The 16,093-nt window shown below is 40.8% G+C and overlaps 1 long non-coding RNA gene across 1 annotated transcript in view; it reads left to right on the plus strand.

Annotated features, from left to right (window-relative positions):
* Window positions 1–13,599, plus strand: part of LOC142827617 (uncharacterized) — a 34,614-nt gene extending 21,015 nt beyond the window's left edge. The window contains exon 3 of the long non-coding RNA XR_012902313.1: window positions 13,464–13,599. This is a non-coding gene — a long non-coding RNA (uncharacterized LOC142827617). The remainder of the gene's footprint in view (window positions 1–13,463) is intronic.
* The last annotated feature ends 2,494 nt before the right edge of the window (window positions 13,600–16,093 follow it).

Here is a 16,093-nt window from a genome sequence, read left to right on the forward strand (position 1 = left end):
AGGTGCGCTGCAAGATCAAGGGCCTGCAGCAGTCCTACTCCCGGGCCTGCCTGCCAGGGGCCGACCCGGAGGTGTACCCCCACTTTCTGGCTCTGGACCGCCTCCTGGGGGCTCATGCCGTCCCTGCCCCCCGGGACGTGATAGACCCCGGGGCAGAGGGACCGTACCTGCATGAGCACTGCTCCGAAGGTGGATCTCCCCACGCCGAACTGGTTCCTGATGGATCGGGAGCTGTCCGGCGTGGAGAGCTTCCAGAGGGCGATGGCCACCCGCTTCTGGAGGGGGATGGCGGGCCTCATGCGAGTGTCCCTTCTGCGCAGAGCAGGGGCGAGCCACTCACAGAGCTCCAAGAAGGTGTCCCTCCTCATCTTGAAGTTCTGGGTCCACTGTTGGTCCTCCCAGCACTCCAGGACGATGCGGTCCCACCAGTCGCTGCTGGTGTCCAGACGCCAGATGCGGTGGGGCACGCCGGTGCTGGCGCGCCGCCGCGGCTCCTCCACGGCCCCCAGGGCGGCCAGGTGGAGAGGCAGGGGGCTGATGTGCACCAGGTGGTGCCAGGCAGCCTCGAGCCATTGGTGGCAGGCTTGCAGTAGCAAGTCCAGAAAGTGCACCAGAAGGTGCAGGGCGAGCTCTGGCTCCATGTTGCCACCTGCGGCGGCGTCCCCGAAGGGAAGCACCGACACAGACGGGCACAGAGACCAACGCTTTGCTGTCCCTCGACGAGGTTGGCAAGCAAGCAGGAAAAGCTGAGAACCCGCTGTCCAGGGGAGTCCCTTTAAGCACGAACCTCAGATAGCCTCAGACAGCAGCCACACAACGCAATTACTAACCTGATGCCCTGCCAGAACCAGTTTCAGCCACCCTTAAATGCGCCCCTGCATCCAATCAGTGTGGACGCGCTAGTTCGAATTAGCAAAACGCTAATTCGAACTAGTTTTTAGTTCTAGATGCATTAGTTCAAATTAGCTTAGTTCGAATTAACTAATTCGAACTAAGTTAGTTCGAATTAGCGCTGTAGTGTAGACGTACCCAAAGGTGCCACAGGACTTCTCATTGTTTTTACATAGAGCATGGTAAGTCATGTCTTCCAGCCCACTGTTCATTTTTGTTTCCTTCCTCTGATTAGTCTCCATTTGATGATGATGTCCTATCACATCTGCTTCCTCATTTATCATGGAACCTAATTTCTTGTTTACCCTTATACTACTGAAAACTGCTTAATCCTCTTGGTAATCCCTTTGGTAACCTAGCACAATATTTTCTCTTGCCGTTTTAGCCCATTCAGAAGGATAAAAGGTACAAAATCCACACTGATACCAGGAGGCAGAAGGGCTATGCATCTGGCAGGTTCCAGTATTTGGGATTCTGGAGGGAGAACAGTTTCCACAGAGGTTATTTTTCCGTCCTATGCAAGTAAGCAGTAAATATACTGTCATGGCACATCACAATCACTATGCAGCATTATTATATTTCATTCCTCATGTAAGGAGGGAGAGGGATAGTAATAGATCTACCGATTTACTGTGAATAACTTCTCTTTTTGGTAGAACAAATAGTTGGCTTTTGAGAAATACTCCTTCTTTCCCGCACGCTCCTCAACCCCCAATCAGGAAGGAGCCAAGCCCAAGAAGCCTAGGGATATGTCTACACTAGGAAATTATTTTGAAATAACTAAATTTGAAGTAATAACTCCAGAAATGACTGTTTTGGAATAGTTTATTCCCCAAGGAAAGCAGGAGTACAGATTTCAAAATAACCAGCCTGCTATTTCAAAATAACAGGCTAGGTAGTGTGGACATTCCACTTATTATTTTGAATTAAAGAGGAGTTATTTTTTAAATAACTCTCTAGTGTAGATCAGGGATAGCAGAGCCCATATGTAAGATGTGCGGCAGGAGACCCGAACTGCTAAGAATCATTCAGTCAAGGACCAGATACAATAGTTCAATATCAGAGTTGAAATATTTGCAATGAGCAATTTGCAAGCAATCCATAGGATGGAATATGTTCATCTGATCTGTTCCTGAAATGTCTGGCATAAATCAGAAAACCTCTTTGTGGATAGCTCGAGCAAAACAAAGAGCTAATTTGTCGAATAAATTGTTTTCTGTCAGCTGTTTACCCATCTCTGTTTAGAAGCCTCCTTATTTTGTATTTGGCTGTATTTGTTTCTCAGTAGATATATACAATTTAAAATATTGTTAATTCATTTTCTGTCCAGAGTGCTATAAAAGGTAGGCCAGAAATTTTTCATTCTTGATTTTCTTAAGTTGCATGCTGTCTAGCAGGTCCCCTTTGTTCCTTACAATTTCTTATAGTGTGAATCAATGAATTATCTTCCCACATTCTTCTCTACAGAATTATAGCTTGCTAACATTGTAAATTTCTTTGGACTCTCAGTTTCACCTTCCACTTTTTCTCCCCCTCTCTGACATAGATTATGTCACATCGCTATGGATATTGTCTTTATGAGAAATATCTCCAGAAGTTTCAGATGACCTTTAGTGAGCTCAAATAAGGAGCAAACAGCTGTTAAGCTTAGACTCCCAACAATGGCACTAAGTGGTGAGGAGGGGAGTTTTCCTTGTTGCTGCTTTTCTATTAAGTTTTTCTTTCTGCTATATTTTAGGAGTTTATTAGCATAAAGTCTATTGTCTGATTGCTAGGCACATAGCTTCCCCTTCCCATTTCTTCAGCTTGGCTGTGTCTACATTGGCACGTTCTCGTGCAAAAACTCTTTTGCAGAAGAGTTCTTCTGCAAAAAGTCTTCCAGAAGAGAGCGTCTACACTGGCATGTGCTTCTGTGCAAGGGATGTGCTTTTGCACAAGAGCATCCATGCCAGTGTAGATGCTCTCTTGCGCAGGAAAGCTCTCATGGCCATAGGGCTTTCTTGAGCAAGCAATTCATGTTGCCTGTCTACACTGGCCTCTTGCGCAAGAACAGTTGTGCATAAGGGCTTATTCCTGAGTGGGAGCATCAGAGTTCTGGCACAAGAATCCCTGATTTCATATATTAGAATGTCAGTTTACTTGTGCAAGAACACGCAGCCAGTATAGACAGGCAGCAAGTTTTTGCACAAGAGTGGTCGCTTTTGCGCAAGATCGTGCCAGTGTAGACACAGCCCTCTTGTTCATCAGTAATGCTAGGTGAACTGACACTCATTAGAAAAAGTAAGAGCACAAAGAAAGGGGAAATATTCAAGTTGTACTATTGATTAAGCAAGGCTATGAAGGAAAGAGAAACTCCAGCTTTCATATAGCTCACGTACCTCTTTGGTTACCTTCCCAGATCTAATGAAATCACTAAGGCTCAAAAGCTTGTGCCTTTCACCAACAGAAGTTAGCCCAATAAAATATATTACCTCACTATGACAGGGCGTTTGCCCTGTACTGGCCCTTTAAGGGCAAAACTCCCAGCCCTAAGTGAGGGCTAAGAGAAGCCCCAGCTGAAGCAGCTCTGTTAATGAGGGCCCAACTGTGGACCATATGAAAAAGGACTCCTGGAAGGAGAAGTGAGTGCAGTAGGGACCTGACTGATAGGGAAACAAGAGGCTTCCTGGAGGTAGAGCAGTGCTAGGGAAGGAAGGAAGGCAGTGCTGGGGAAGCTCTGGCCAAGCAAGCTCCCAGGCTGCAGGGCCTGAAGCAAGGCCCATGGCTACTAGGGCTGTAGACAGGAAGCCAGGGTAGTCAGGGGCAGCAGCTCCACACCCCTTTGCCAGTGATGAGTGGCCATTGCAGACTGCAGTTTGTCCCTGAGGTAGGGGCTAGATGAAGGCTGGCAGTGTGTCACTGAGGCAAGGTGGGTACAGGGACACTGGGTGATCCCTGGGAGCCCCTGGAAGGGGAGGATCCTGGAGTGCGTGAAGTAAACAACACGCTTCCTCCACCCCCAGAAGGGGGCACAGAGAGACTGGACTGGGTACTGCTGGGGTAAAAAAAGGAACATAGGGGCTACACCTACATTAGCAAGATTTTGCGCAAATACTATTAACGCAAGAGTTTTTGCGTTAAAGTATTTGTGCAAGAGAGTGTCTACACTGGTATGTGCTTCTGCACAAGAGATGTGCTTTTGCGCAAAAGCATCTGTGCCAGTGTAGACGTTCTCTTGCGCAAGAAAGTGTCGATGGCCATTTTACACTGGCCCTCTTGCGCAAGAACACTTGTGCAAGTGGGCTTATTCCTGAGCGGGAGCATCATAGTTCTTGCACAAGAAGCACTGATTTCACACATTAGAATGTCAGTGTTCTTGTGCAAGAACTCGTGGCCAGTGTAGACAGGTGGCAAGTTTTTGCTAATGTAGACACAGCTAGGGAGATACTAGCTTGAGGGAGGTGTCCAGAAAACAACAAGCTAATTCATAGAGCAGCCAGCTGGAGGTGCTGTACTGGTGAGTTGGCCCATGACATTCACCTATATTGCCTCACTCCTAGCCATACCATTTTTTGGACATGAGTATGTGTTATCTAAGTTAAAGTGCAGAAGAACCTGTTTGAGATACAGGCCATTTACCACAGTATCCCAAACATACAGAATTCTTGATTAGAAAGGAAATTCCCCTCGCTAGTAAGGCTGCTTTCCAGGAAGCTGTGTGACTGGACAGGCCTGGAAAGCAGGAGAAGCCACTTTCTGTGCTGGGGAAAGAGTCTGTCCTTCCTTTGTCCAGCTCCAGTGACAGGCATGAAGTGCACAACTTAGCATCTGGGGGGGGGAGGGGTGTGTGTGTGTGTGTGTGTGTGTGTGAGAGTGTGTGTGTGAGAGAGAGAGAGAGAGAGAGAGAGAGAACACACACAAAAAAAAACTGGAATTTAGGACCACAAATAAATCACTTCGTACTACAAAATGGTTTAAAGCCTAACTTTGTATGCCCTCAAATTTTGCAATATGCTAAACTTTGATGGTTGAACTCATACCTATGTTGCATATTTTCTGTATGTATCCAGCTAAGGGAGGTAATATAAGGTGTTGTAAGAGGAGGAAACAGAACAGGGATGAAAATGAGACACACGCAAAGACTTAAGCATCACTTAATCACTAGATGGTATCCCCATTAAACAGAATTATCACCCCCATTAAACAGCAGTGTGGTCATGATGTACTATTAGGCTTAAATGTTTCCCAGGGTACCAATTTCACTTAAGCGGATTTCCCTGTTAAGTGCATTTTGATTAAGTGGTATATATTATATTTAGTTGTTTTCCCATGCACTCATTTTAGGAAATTTTTATTCTGCATTTTCTATCTGGACCTCCTCATGTTGACCCCTCGCTATCCCATATGCAAAATTAAACTGCTGTGGCTGATCCCAGTTTTTACCACATAGCATTGACTTTCCTTTTAACTATATTTAAAATTCAAGTTTTAGTCTAGTGAAGTGTTGAATCACTTGTATTTCAGCATGACATATTCATTTTAATTAGAGCATAATGTGCCAGCCAGAGGATAAGGACATATTGTGACAAGTTTAAAAAAAGCTTGGTAAAATATGACCTTATAAATAAGAGCAACAGTCAATTTTATTTTTATACATTTTGGAGGTACAACACGAAAATAATGCTTCAGCTAAAATGACATCATCTTTCCCCTGAAGAGAGTTTTTGTTTAAGAGTTCAGGGAGAGGCCGCAGTTCTGAAAATAAAACAAACCCAGCAATAAATCTATTTTTTTTTATTTATTGAAAGAGCAGTTTCATTACAAAGATGTTTCATGCAAAAATACAGCCAGATGCCTCTAATGTTGTTAATTCTGGATTCCGTGTTTAACAGTTAGCATAACTCTGAATTAATAAAAAAAAAAATCAACCCCCTACATCTAATCAAACTTGTCAATCAAATTCAGCCATGCAAATATTAATCTGTCCTGATGCCAACTTAAAAATGGAACAAAGTTTTTTAAAGAAATCATTAAACAATATAGAAATTAAAATGAAATGCCCAGTATATGTAGTCTATTTACCGATCAGTTGAATAAATGCAATGATTGTTAAAAATAGCTATTGTGTATTAGTTACTTGTATTTTTTTTTATTTATAAGAATAAACAAGAAATAGTGTGAAACTCAATCCAGTTAGGAATGGTGACTAATTTTTATAAGCAAAGCAGTTTTCTTCCCCATCTATAGGAAGGACGTCCTTGTATAACTGTTTTTAAAAATGTGTTCCATTCCATGAAAAAGCAGTGAACCAATGGATTAGATAAGAATTTCTTAGAATCTGTCATAGTCTCTATTCAAACTAGAAACACACACTACATCTGGTTCAATCTCTCAAACATATTTATGCAGAAGACCTAAAAATGTCACAAGTGCTGGTAAAATCCTTGCAGTAAAGTAATTCATGGAATGCACAATGTTGACACAGAACTATTGAATAAGTAATTTGATCTCTTAAATGTTTCAAGTACCCTACTGGAAGTGTAACCATCTCTAATTTTTTTGAGAATATTTGCATAACCAGTATATTACAGGTACCCCTTCTTACCTTTACTGGAAGTTGCTTTATCAATAATACTAACTTACTCGTGCTTCTGACTTCCATGACAAAGTGATATTCAAGGTGTGTTGTTGTTTTTTTTAATTTTCAAAGCCTTGTAAAAATAGCTGACCTTCTCCCAACCAAATATCATCCAGGAATTCGCACAGTTTGGCTGTATACACATCTAACAATGTATTGGTGTCTATTGTTTTTGGTGGCTTAAATCCAGTATTGTGCTATTCGCTTTACCTATTTGAAAACTAAAATTGTGACTTCCCTCTAACCTTCCCCTGCACCCTCCAAGACCCAATCAAGACTTTTCCCATGATGACTAAGTTGTATTCCCTCTAAGCTTCAGGGCAGCACAGCTTCACAGGTGATTAATCAGCCCAGCCCAGTCACTGCAAGGAGCCCTAAGCCTTTGATTGGGAGAGGCTGATTAATCACCAGTGAAACTGTGCTGCCATGCAGTTTAGAGGGAACACTAATGACTAGCCATAATAGAGTACTGAAACATGCTGTCTGACACAGGCCTTCAGTAATCTGGGAATCATGGAATATCATTTGTGGCACTTGGCCAGGAAAAAAAGCTGCCTCCATTGCAATACAACAGTTCTTCAAATGGAAGAAGAACATGGATCAGGATAACAATCTGCAGTGATTGCTGAAAATTCTTTTCCTGGGAAGCCTGGGAACCTCACAGGAAATGCATTCAACTTTGAAGGCTCAAGGCAAGAGACAGAAAAATGACCCAGTTAAACTGCTACTCTGACAAATGTAGAGGGTGCTTTTCTATTAGCTTGTCTACTGCATGTAGGAGGAAGCATGAATAATCTTCTTCTAGAGACTGAGGTAGAAAAAAAATTAAGATTTCATCTAATTTTTTGTTAATGATAAAACAATAAAAATGCAGTGATTACTTGTAGGTGCAGACTGGTATATTTTAGGTTCACTGACCTGGGCTTAAATACATTTATGGACCAGTAGTACTGGACTAGTTATGCAAAATGCAGGACAATGTAGCACTTTAAAGACTAACAAGATGGTTTATTAGATGATTTCACTCTGTGAAATGTATAGTAGATTAGCTGTCCCTTTCTCCACCCCTGCCTCCTGCTGACTTCTTATTGATTTGTCAATTGCTCAGTCAACTCCTGGCTGAGTATGCAAGAAGGTATACAATACAGAAATTGCCAGACAGGGAAATGCGTGAGTGTTCTACCTCTTCTATGAAAGGAACATTCCTCCTGGTGACTTGCCTGAGTTTTAAGACCTTATCATAATTATTAATATAAATATCTAACTCCTCAAATAATATCCATGCATACATTTCAGAATGATTATGACAACCAATGAGCTAATGGTTCTCAGTAGAGAACTCACATGGCCCCCTTTGGTGAAATATTAGGCATATATCTGACAAGGGATTTAACAAAACTATATGCGCTCCTTGTGCCATTTGCCAGTGGATACCAATGTATCACTGAGGGTGCATCTAGACTGCAGGGTTTTTTGGAAAAACCACGATTTTTCTGAAAACTTCATTTACTGCTATTGCGTTCTTTTGAAAGAAAATCGAAAGAACTCAGGGTTTTTTCCAACATTGGTAAAGCTCAGTCTATGAGGAAGAATGCCTTTTCCGAAAGAGCTCTTTCAGAAAAAAGGAATGTTTGGACGGGAAAGAGGGAATTTTGTAGAAAGAAGAGGCCTCCAGGAAAAATCACAGGTGCCCTATTGGCCACTCCAGCCATAGTAATCACATCTTAAATGCAAGATAGAATCCATTCAGTGTGGACACTATCTTTTGAAAAAGCAGACCACTTTTTTGATGTGCTTTGGAAGAGTGGACACTCTTTTTCGGAAGAAGTTTTTTCAGATGATCTCTTCTGGAAAAGCTTCTTTTGAAAGAAGTCTGCGGTCTAGACGTACCCTGAGTCAGAGTTGTTTGCTGCAAGGGAGGCTAACTTGAATTTGTGTCTGGGGTTCCCATATACAATAAAATGACTAATCTTCATTATTTTCTCTGTTTGTGTGATAGATCAAATTCACACTTCTAAAAACCATATTTTGTTGCTGTTTAATTTACAAGTTTCCCTATTTCATTATAGGGAAGTTGCAAATAGGGATCATTATATAATCATGTGTCAATGTCACATTGCATATCTTGCATGTTTTTTCAGTAAGTTAACTCTTTACACCCAGATAGCAAATAGCATTTGTTTAGATTGGCATGCAATAAGAATTGGTCCTTCACTTAAGATAGAAGGAAATAACATTTGCTAAGTAATTTGAAAAATCACAAATTAGTTAGCAGTGTATTATTTTGACAAATCCTCATGTTACTTAAGCCACATGAAGACATGGCCCATATCAGAGAAGACAAGAAGAGTACATTAACATTGTCAGTAAGATGACATTTAAAATGTGTAACATTTAGTCAACTCTGTTCATGTACTCTGTGTGTTATAGCAGCCACCCTGCTCTTCAATTAGCTGCCAGCATGGTGGCTTAGCTCTGAGCATAGTTTTGTGTTTGATTTCTACTACTGGCTTAAAGATCAGACACTGCACTTCTGTATAGTTTCCCTTTCCAATTTCTTCATATCAGGACCACCCCCAAAATAGTCACCTCTTATCAGTATTTGGAAGATATGTGAGCTGTAGGAAGAAAAAAAGTTTTGAACTAACCTTAGGCTGCCTTGTTCTAATTAAGGACTGGAATGCTAGCAGTGGCCAAAGATTGCTATGACATTTTGTTTGCAAAGCAATTTCTTCACTTCCCAAATTCACGTAGAGAAAAATTTTAGGCTCAGTTATGTACTCCAGTTACATGGGGATATAGGGCCCCTACTTTGCTAATGTCCAGCCATTGTATCTTAGCTGTTCAAAGCTGCACCCAGTAATCCATTTAAAGTGTTTAACAACAATTACTTTATTCAGCCTCCTAATTTATGCCAGTAGACAGCATTCTTTCTGGTAACTATTTGCATATATACAGACATTGCTCTTATAAAGCATTCTCATTACATAAGGGAGCTGAGGATGGATGCCCAATAAAACCCTTCCTTTCTCATGTACAAGAGGTCAGAGAGGGGAAAAAAAGGGAGAGCCATAAATTCATAAGTGTTCAATTCATTGATTGAGCCAATACTAATATACATGAGAGAAATTCTCATGTGATCACTGTTGAATGTTTGGATCCAGATTCTGTTAACCTTACTCATTCTCAGTAATACTTTCTTAGCAGCTAATCCCATGTAAAATCAGTGTTACTAAAATATTATTTAGCTGAATACGGAGATCAGAATTCTGCCATCACTGAAGTTATTAAAGAAACTAAACAGTTATGGAGTGAGATGCTGAGAAACTGGCTAAAATAGAGTACAGGAAGAAATAGTCAGTGGGGAATGAGGGAAGACATTCTTTTCTCCCTGCCAGTCTAGCCCAACGCCCACTTGCCTGTGAGGCTCCAGGGAGCATTGGAAGCAATAATTTTGAAGGCTCTAAATCAGGGGTGGGCAATAATTTTTGATGGGGGGGGCACTCTAAGATTTTGGAAAATGGTTGAGGGCTGCATTCTTTCATGATATGTATGGAGGAGGTACAGGGACTAGGATGGAGGTTAGATGCAGAAGGGAGCTCCAGGTAAGGGATTAGTGTACAAGAGGGAGTGTGGAGAGAGTTTGGGTGAAGGAGGCAGTTGTGACCTGGAGCACTGGACTGGGGTGCAGGGGTTTGGGTCGTGACCTAAGGCAGAAGGGGGTTGGGACCTAGGGATAGTTTTGGGGTGCAGGTTCTGGGAGGGAGTGTGGGTGCAGGAGGGGGCAGAGGATTTTGGTTATGTGGAGTAAGGCGGCAGGAGTGAGGGGGCAGAGGGTTGGAAGGGAGGGGTGGGAAGTGGTGCTTCGTGTGCTGCCTGTTATTCAAACAAGCAGCTCCCATTAACCAGCCAATGGGATTGTGCTCATGAATCCTCTCCCAGCCTCAGGTGCAGAACTGAGAAACACAAAGGGCCTGGCAGCCACTTTTCTGAGTAGTGTGCAGGTGGTGGGAAGCAAGCAGGAGCCTGCCTGGGGGTTCCCCTTTGTGTCTGGGGGCTGGATCTGGTGGCTTCGTGGGCCGGATCTTGCCGAGGCCTTCATGACTCAAGAAAACCCAAGTTTCACTGTGAACAGCCAAATAAAAATTTCTCATTAGACAGAAAACAAAGAACATACTTATAAATAGAATATGCAAATTTTATCTATATAAAAATGGTATGATTCTTTGCTGGAATAATGTGATGAGTTTTGATCAGCATGACTCAAAAAAGAGTAACAGAAATAGATGATCAGTGAAAAGAATGATTTAGAGACATGAAAAAGAAGACTGGATTTGTTCAGGTTTGGCCTGGTCTGTACCTTTAAAATTAGATCAACCTAATTACATAGCTGGAGCTGTGAAAATGTTTGTGCCCTGTGTGAAGTAGTTAGGTCAACCTAACCTCACTGAAGACTAGGCTTGGCAGGAGAGAGAGAGAGATTGAGTACAGTGATAGGGGGGGAAAAAACCCTTTCCTTTATGTGGGAAGTGACTACAGAGGAAAAACTGCAATGTAGATGTACCCTGAGAGAGATAAGGGAAGGGGAACATGTTCAAAGTGTACACAATAGAGAAGGAATTTCTGTACAGCTTTTTCCCACAATAAAGAACCAGGAGACAGTCAATGACATTGAAAGGCAGCAAAATGAAACATATGGTAGGTTTTATTTCTAGGAATACTGGGCAAATGTATTCTTACAACAAAAAATCTACCATATGCTTATTTTTTTCCATCTAATTGCCTCTAAAATAATGTTTTAAAAATACAGTAAATTAAAAAAGAAACATCAACTTCATGACATACAATATTACTAAATAACCAGGAAACACAAATATAAATGAAATTCCTCATTTTCCCCTAAATACTCTCTTCAGCATATTTGCCTTTGTGTCTGTTAATGTTACATAGAGTCATTACATGTTATGTCATATTTAAATCTAATATTTTTAGCTACCGAGAGTCAGAGATTGCTCCTTAGTAATATATTTAATTGTTAATCTATCAGAGCCCCACTTATAGATTCATATCTCTCCTGATGGGTGGGTTGAGGTATGGGTAGGATTGTTAATTCACTGACATTAGCCTGGAGTCTCCCAGAAACAGCATGAATCTCCTGGTGACTATTGAAAGCAACCCTGGAGATTTCAATAGACTATTTTAAGAAAATTACATGACGTCATGCTGGAGGAAAAAAAAATCTCCAGGAATAGTTTGTCAGAATTGGCAATCCTACGTATGGTGTGGAGTTCTTGTGTCCCTCTCTCTCTCGTCCCTCCTCCCTTTTTTAAAATAAATACTTTTTGGAATTAGCTTCATGCTAAAATAGTATAAGAATTGAGTGTAGTATTAACAGTGTGTTGTTTTCATAAGGAAAAATCTGTTCTTATTTACTCCTGAGTTCAAAGGCATTATTGAAACACTTTCCAGATTTAAGATTAATAGATTACTGGAAGCACAAAAATTCTCAACTAAAGTGTTTGCACTTTTTTCTCTGTGTCCCACAATATATTCTAAAAATATTTATCTATTTATCTTAGGCTACGTCTAGAATGCATTGCTTTTCCGGGATACCCTTTGAATTTTTTTCAAAAAAGTGGATGTGCTCTTTTACCATCCCTGTAAACCTCATTCTACGAGAAATAAGGGATGTGTGGAAAGAGCTCTTTTTTCTGAAATTTGGCACCGTGTATACACACTGAATTTCAGAAATACCTCTTTTAAAAGTAAATTAGAAAAAGATACTCAATTTGTGTACTGCAAATTGCGTATCTTTTTCTGATTTTCATGGGGTAGCTGAGTTAGTCTGTTACAGATAAAAAGAGCAAGCAAATGGTCTGGTAGCACTTTACAGACTAACAAAATATGTAAGTGGTATCATGATCTTTCGTGGGCACAGCCTACTTCTTCAGATTACCGGCTAACCTAGTGAGGAGGGCTTTAAACTAGGTTCGACAGGGACAGGTAAGCAAAGCCCACAGGTAAGTGGAGAACATGGAGACCTGAGAGATGGGTCGGAAATGGGAGGGAGCAACTGCACTGGAGGATAGGGTCATAATTCAAAATGATCTGGACAAATTGAAGAAATAGTCTGAGGTAAACAGGATGAAGTTTAATAAAGACAAATGCAAAGTGCTCCACTTAGGAAGGAACAATCAGTTTCACACATACAGAATGGGAAGCGACTGTCGAGGAAGGAGTACGGCAGAAAGGGATCTAGGGGTCATAGTGTACTACAAGCTGAATATGAGTCAGCAGTGTGGTGCTGTTGCAAAAAAAAGCAAACCTGATTCTGGGATGCATTAACAGGTGTGTTGTGAGCAAGTCACAAGAAGTCATTCTTCTGCTCTACTCTGCGCTGGTTAGGCCTCGGAGTATTGTGTCCATTTCTGGACACCGCATTTCAAGAAAGATGTGGAGAAATTGGAGAGGGTCTAGAGAGCCACAGCTTCTCACAGCTCCCATTGGCTGGGAATGGTAAACAATGGCCAATGGGAGCTATGAGCCATTCTTATTGATGTGCAGGTGAATTAATGTTTGACAGCTTGCCAGTGACTATCCCTGGCAAACCGCATCTAGCCCAGGCTATTTATTGCTCACCCCTGATCTGGCTTCATATTAAAGTCATGGAAACAAATTAAGATATCAGCTTTCCCAACTAGTAAAAGTACCTTAAAATATTATCCTAATTAATAGAGAGAATTCTAAGACTTTATTTTTATTTTAAGAAGCAAAACAGGATTGCCCACATTCTCCATTTCTGTTTGGTTTCTGACTTGAGCCATACACAAGTATATTAACAATAATTGTAAAAATGACACTGGTTTGAATTAAAAGAATGATCACCCTGTATTGCTAGATGACAGATTTATATTTTTCTTCTGTTTTAAATAAATCCTGTCCCTTTTAATCTTAGGTGTTCTTGAAGAGTATGGCATGAACTCTGGGCTCAAGATTAATGGAAATAATCCTCTGCACAATATTGACAAAATATAATGTAATTAAGGAATGCTTGATTAAAGAATGTCCTTTTTTAAAGTTTTAAATAACAGAATAAAGTATTTAGGGATCACATTGACTCCCACGGTTGAATCTTTTTATGAAACTAATGATATCCTGTTACTGAATCAAATCTCAAATGGCCATAAGTGGAAGCATCTTTTAATAAATTGGTTAGGGAGAATAAATGTGAAATGATAGTCCTCTCTTGATTATTAGATTACTTTTTTCACTGCTTTGAATGATTTCAATTCATCATCTTTATAGAAAATAAAACTAGTGAAATGGTCAAAGATTTTGTTTGGCAAGGAAAGAGTTCCCCAGGTCTACTGTTTCAAATCCAAAAGCAAAGAGTGGCCTTTAAGGTCCTAATCTGAATTTTTGTTTCTAGGCATATGCGCTTAGATCGCAGGGCATGCCTACATAGGAGAAAAAACTCTAAGCTATGGAACTTCAGCTATGTCAGTTGCATATCTTAAGTTGAAATAGCTTAATTTGGCATTTAACACTGTCTATGCCACAGGAAGTCTAAGGGAGAACATTCTTCCTTCAACTTCCCTTATACCTCATAAAATGGGGGTTACAGGAGTAAAAAGTCCCCCAACATGCCATTATTTTGAAATAAAGACTTGTAGTGTAGACGTGCACTATGTTATTTTGGAATACCGTCAGTTATTCTGAAATAATGCTGCTGTGTAGATATAGCCTATGCATTTGGGGTGAAGTGATGGACCCATTGACTTTTTAATGACAAAATTCCATTTGAAATCAGAGAGCCTGCCTTTGATGCTTCTTTTCTAAATAAGAAAAGAGTGGGATTTAAAAGAGTTTATGATGCCTTGAAATATTTAAATTTGTACATTGGTAATATTTAACAGGGTAATTTTCATTTGGGAGAATCATCCTTTTGCTGGTATTTCCTGTCTTTTCACAAAAGATGTATAAAAGGCATGTTGGCATCCCACTTAGACTGAAAATGTATTTTTGAAGCAAAATGAATATGCATAAGCTGTTAGGCATTTTAAAGGCAGTGAGAGATTACTAAATGAGTCAATTGATTAATACTGGAATTACATCTTCATTAGAAGAGCAAGAATACATTATTGATAGGTCAATTAACACATTTCACATTTGAAATGCTGTGGAAGTAAACCCTCTGGGAAACCTCTGCTTATTTACAGTTAAAATACTCTGCAAATAAACCCACTAGGAAATTTCAGTTTTAGATATAAACAGAATATTGAAATTGAATCTTGAAAATGTATAGGTTTAAGATTTCAGTATTTAGGTCTATACAAAATTTGGAAATTAAATGCATAATACTCAATTTACATAGTCCCCAGTAACCTTATTACTTTCTATTCCTAACTTTTGGCAGCTTGACTTTGCATTTTGTCTTTTTTTAATTTAGCTATGTGTGTATATATAATGTCCCTATTTTTAAACAACAATCAAAAAAATCCATCATGCCGCATCATAGTGACACTCATCTGCTTCATTTGCATAAAACCTTTAGTTCTAATGCACAGAGTTCTGCCACTTGAGCTAACAAAATAATTGATAGCTGTAGTAGGCTGTCATCTTCTAGGTGGATTAGAATTATAAGAGGATGTGACTCAGTTTGCCAAGGGGTTTCACTGATATTTGCTCACAGCAGAGGAATGATGAGACTTGGAGACCTTGAGTTTCCATTTCAGAATCAGAAGGGGAGCATGCTTCTTCAGTGAGCACAAATTCTTCTGTCCATGCCAACCTGCCATTGTCAGAATCCTGTCTCTTCCTTGCATCCTTGCTCCTTGTCCTAGTCTCATTCTCTTCATCTAACCAGTCCCAGAGTCTACTCTTCAGGCATCTGACCCCAGTTCCAGTCTTTTTACCAAGAAGCGACACTCCTCCAAATTTTCTGTCACAGTCTCCCACCCATGTTCAGGTTCCATTCTCCTTCCCCAGCCAATCCCAATTCCTTGTTAGCTACTCAACTGACCTCTCTTTCCCCATGCTCTTCTTTCTGGTCCTCCAGTTGCTTTTCCCACCCAAGTTCCCCATTCTCAGTGGCTTTCAGTTCTAATTTCCCTCACCTGGTTCTGTCTCCAGTCTGTGTTCTCTCCCCCCATTTCTTGTCACAGTCTTTTTGCCCAGCCATAGTTCTTGCTTGCATGATGGCTCCTCATCAGATCTGTCTCCTCTCCCTTTACCTTCCCTCCTAGCCAGACCCTCTGCACCAAGCAAAGCCACTAGCCAGCATGGGGCCCAGGGCAGCTCCACACTTGACGAAGAAGTGGGGTTGAGGGCAGTGGGACTGTTTTTCAGGCCCAGCCTCCTTATCCTGCCAGTCCTAAACTCTTTCAATCCAGTTTACTCTCCCACAAGTTGGACAGGAGCACTTTCACGCTGCTGAAGTATAATATGTACATTTTAAACTCCTCGGTGGGAGAACATGGAACTTTTGAACAGCCTTTTGTTAGAATATAAATTAGGGAGTTACAATTAAAGCTGACATGACAAAAACTGGAGAAGTCATGGCAGTATGATTGCAAACCCTTATAT

This window comes from Pelodiscus sinensis, chromosome 3 (genome assembly GCF_049634645.1).
Source record: "Pelodiscus sinensis isolate JC-2024 chromosome 3, ASM4963464v1, whole genome shotgun sequence".
NCBI classification, from domain to species: Eukaryota; Metazoa; Chordata; order Testudines; family Trionychidae; genus Pelodiscus; species Pelodiscus sinensis.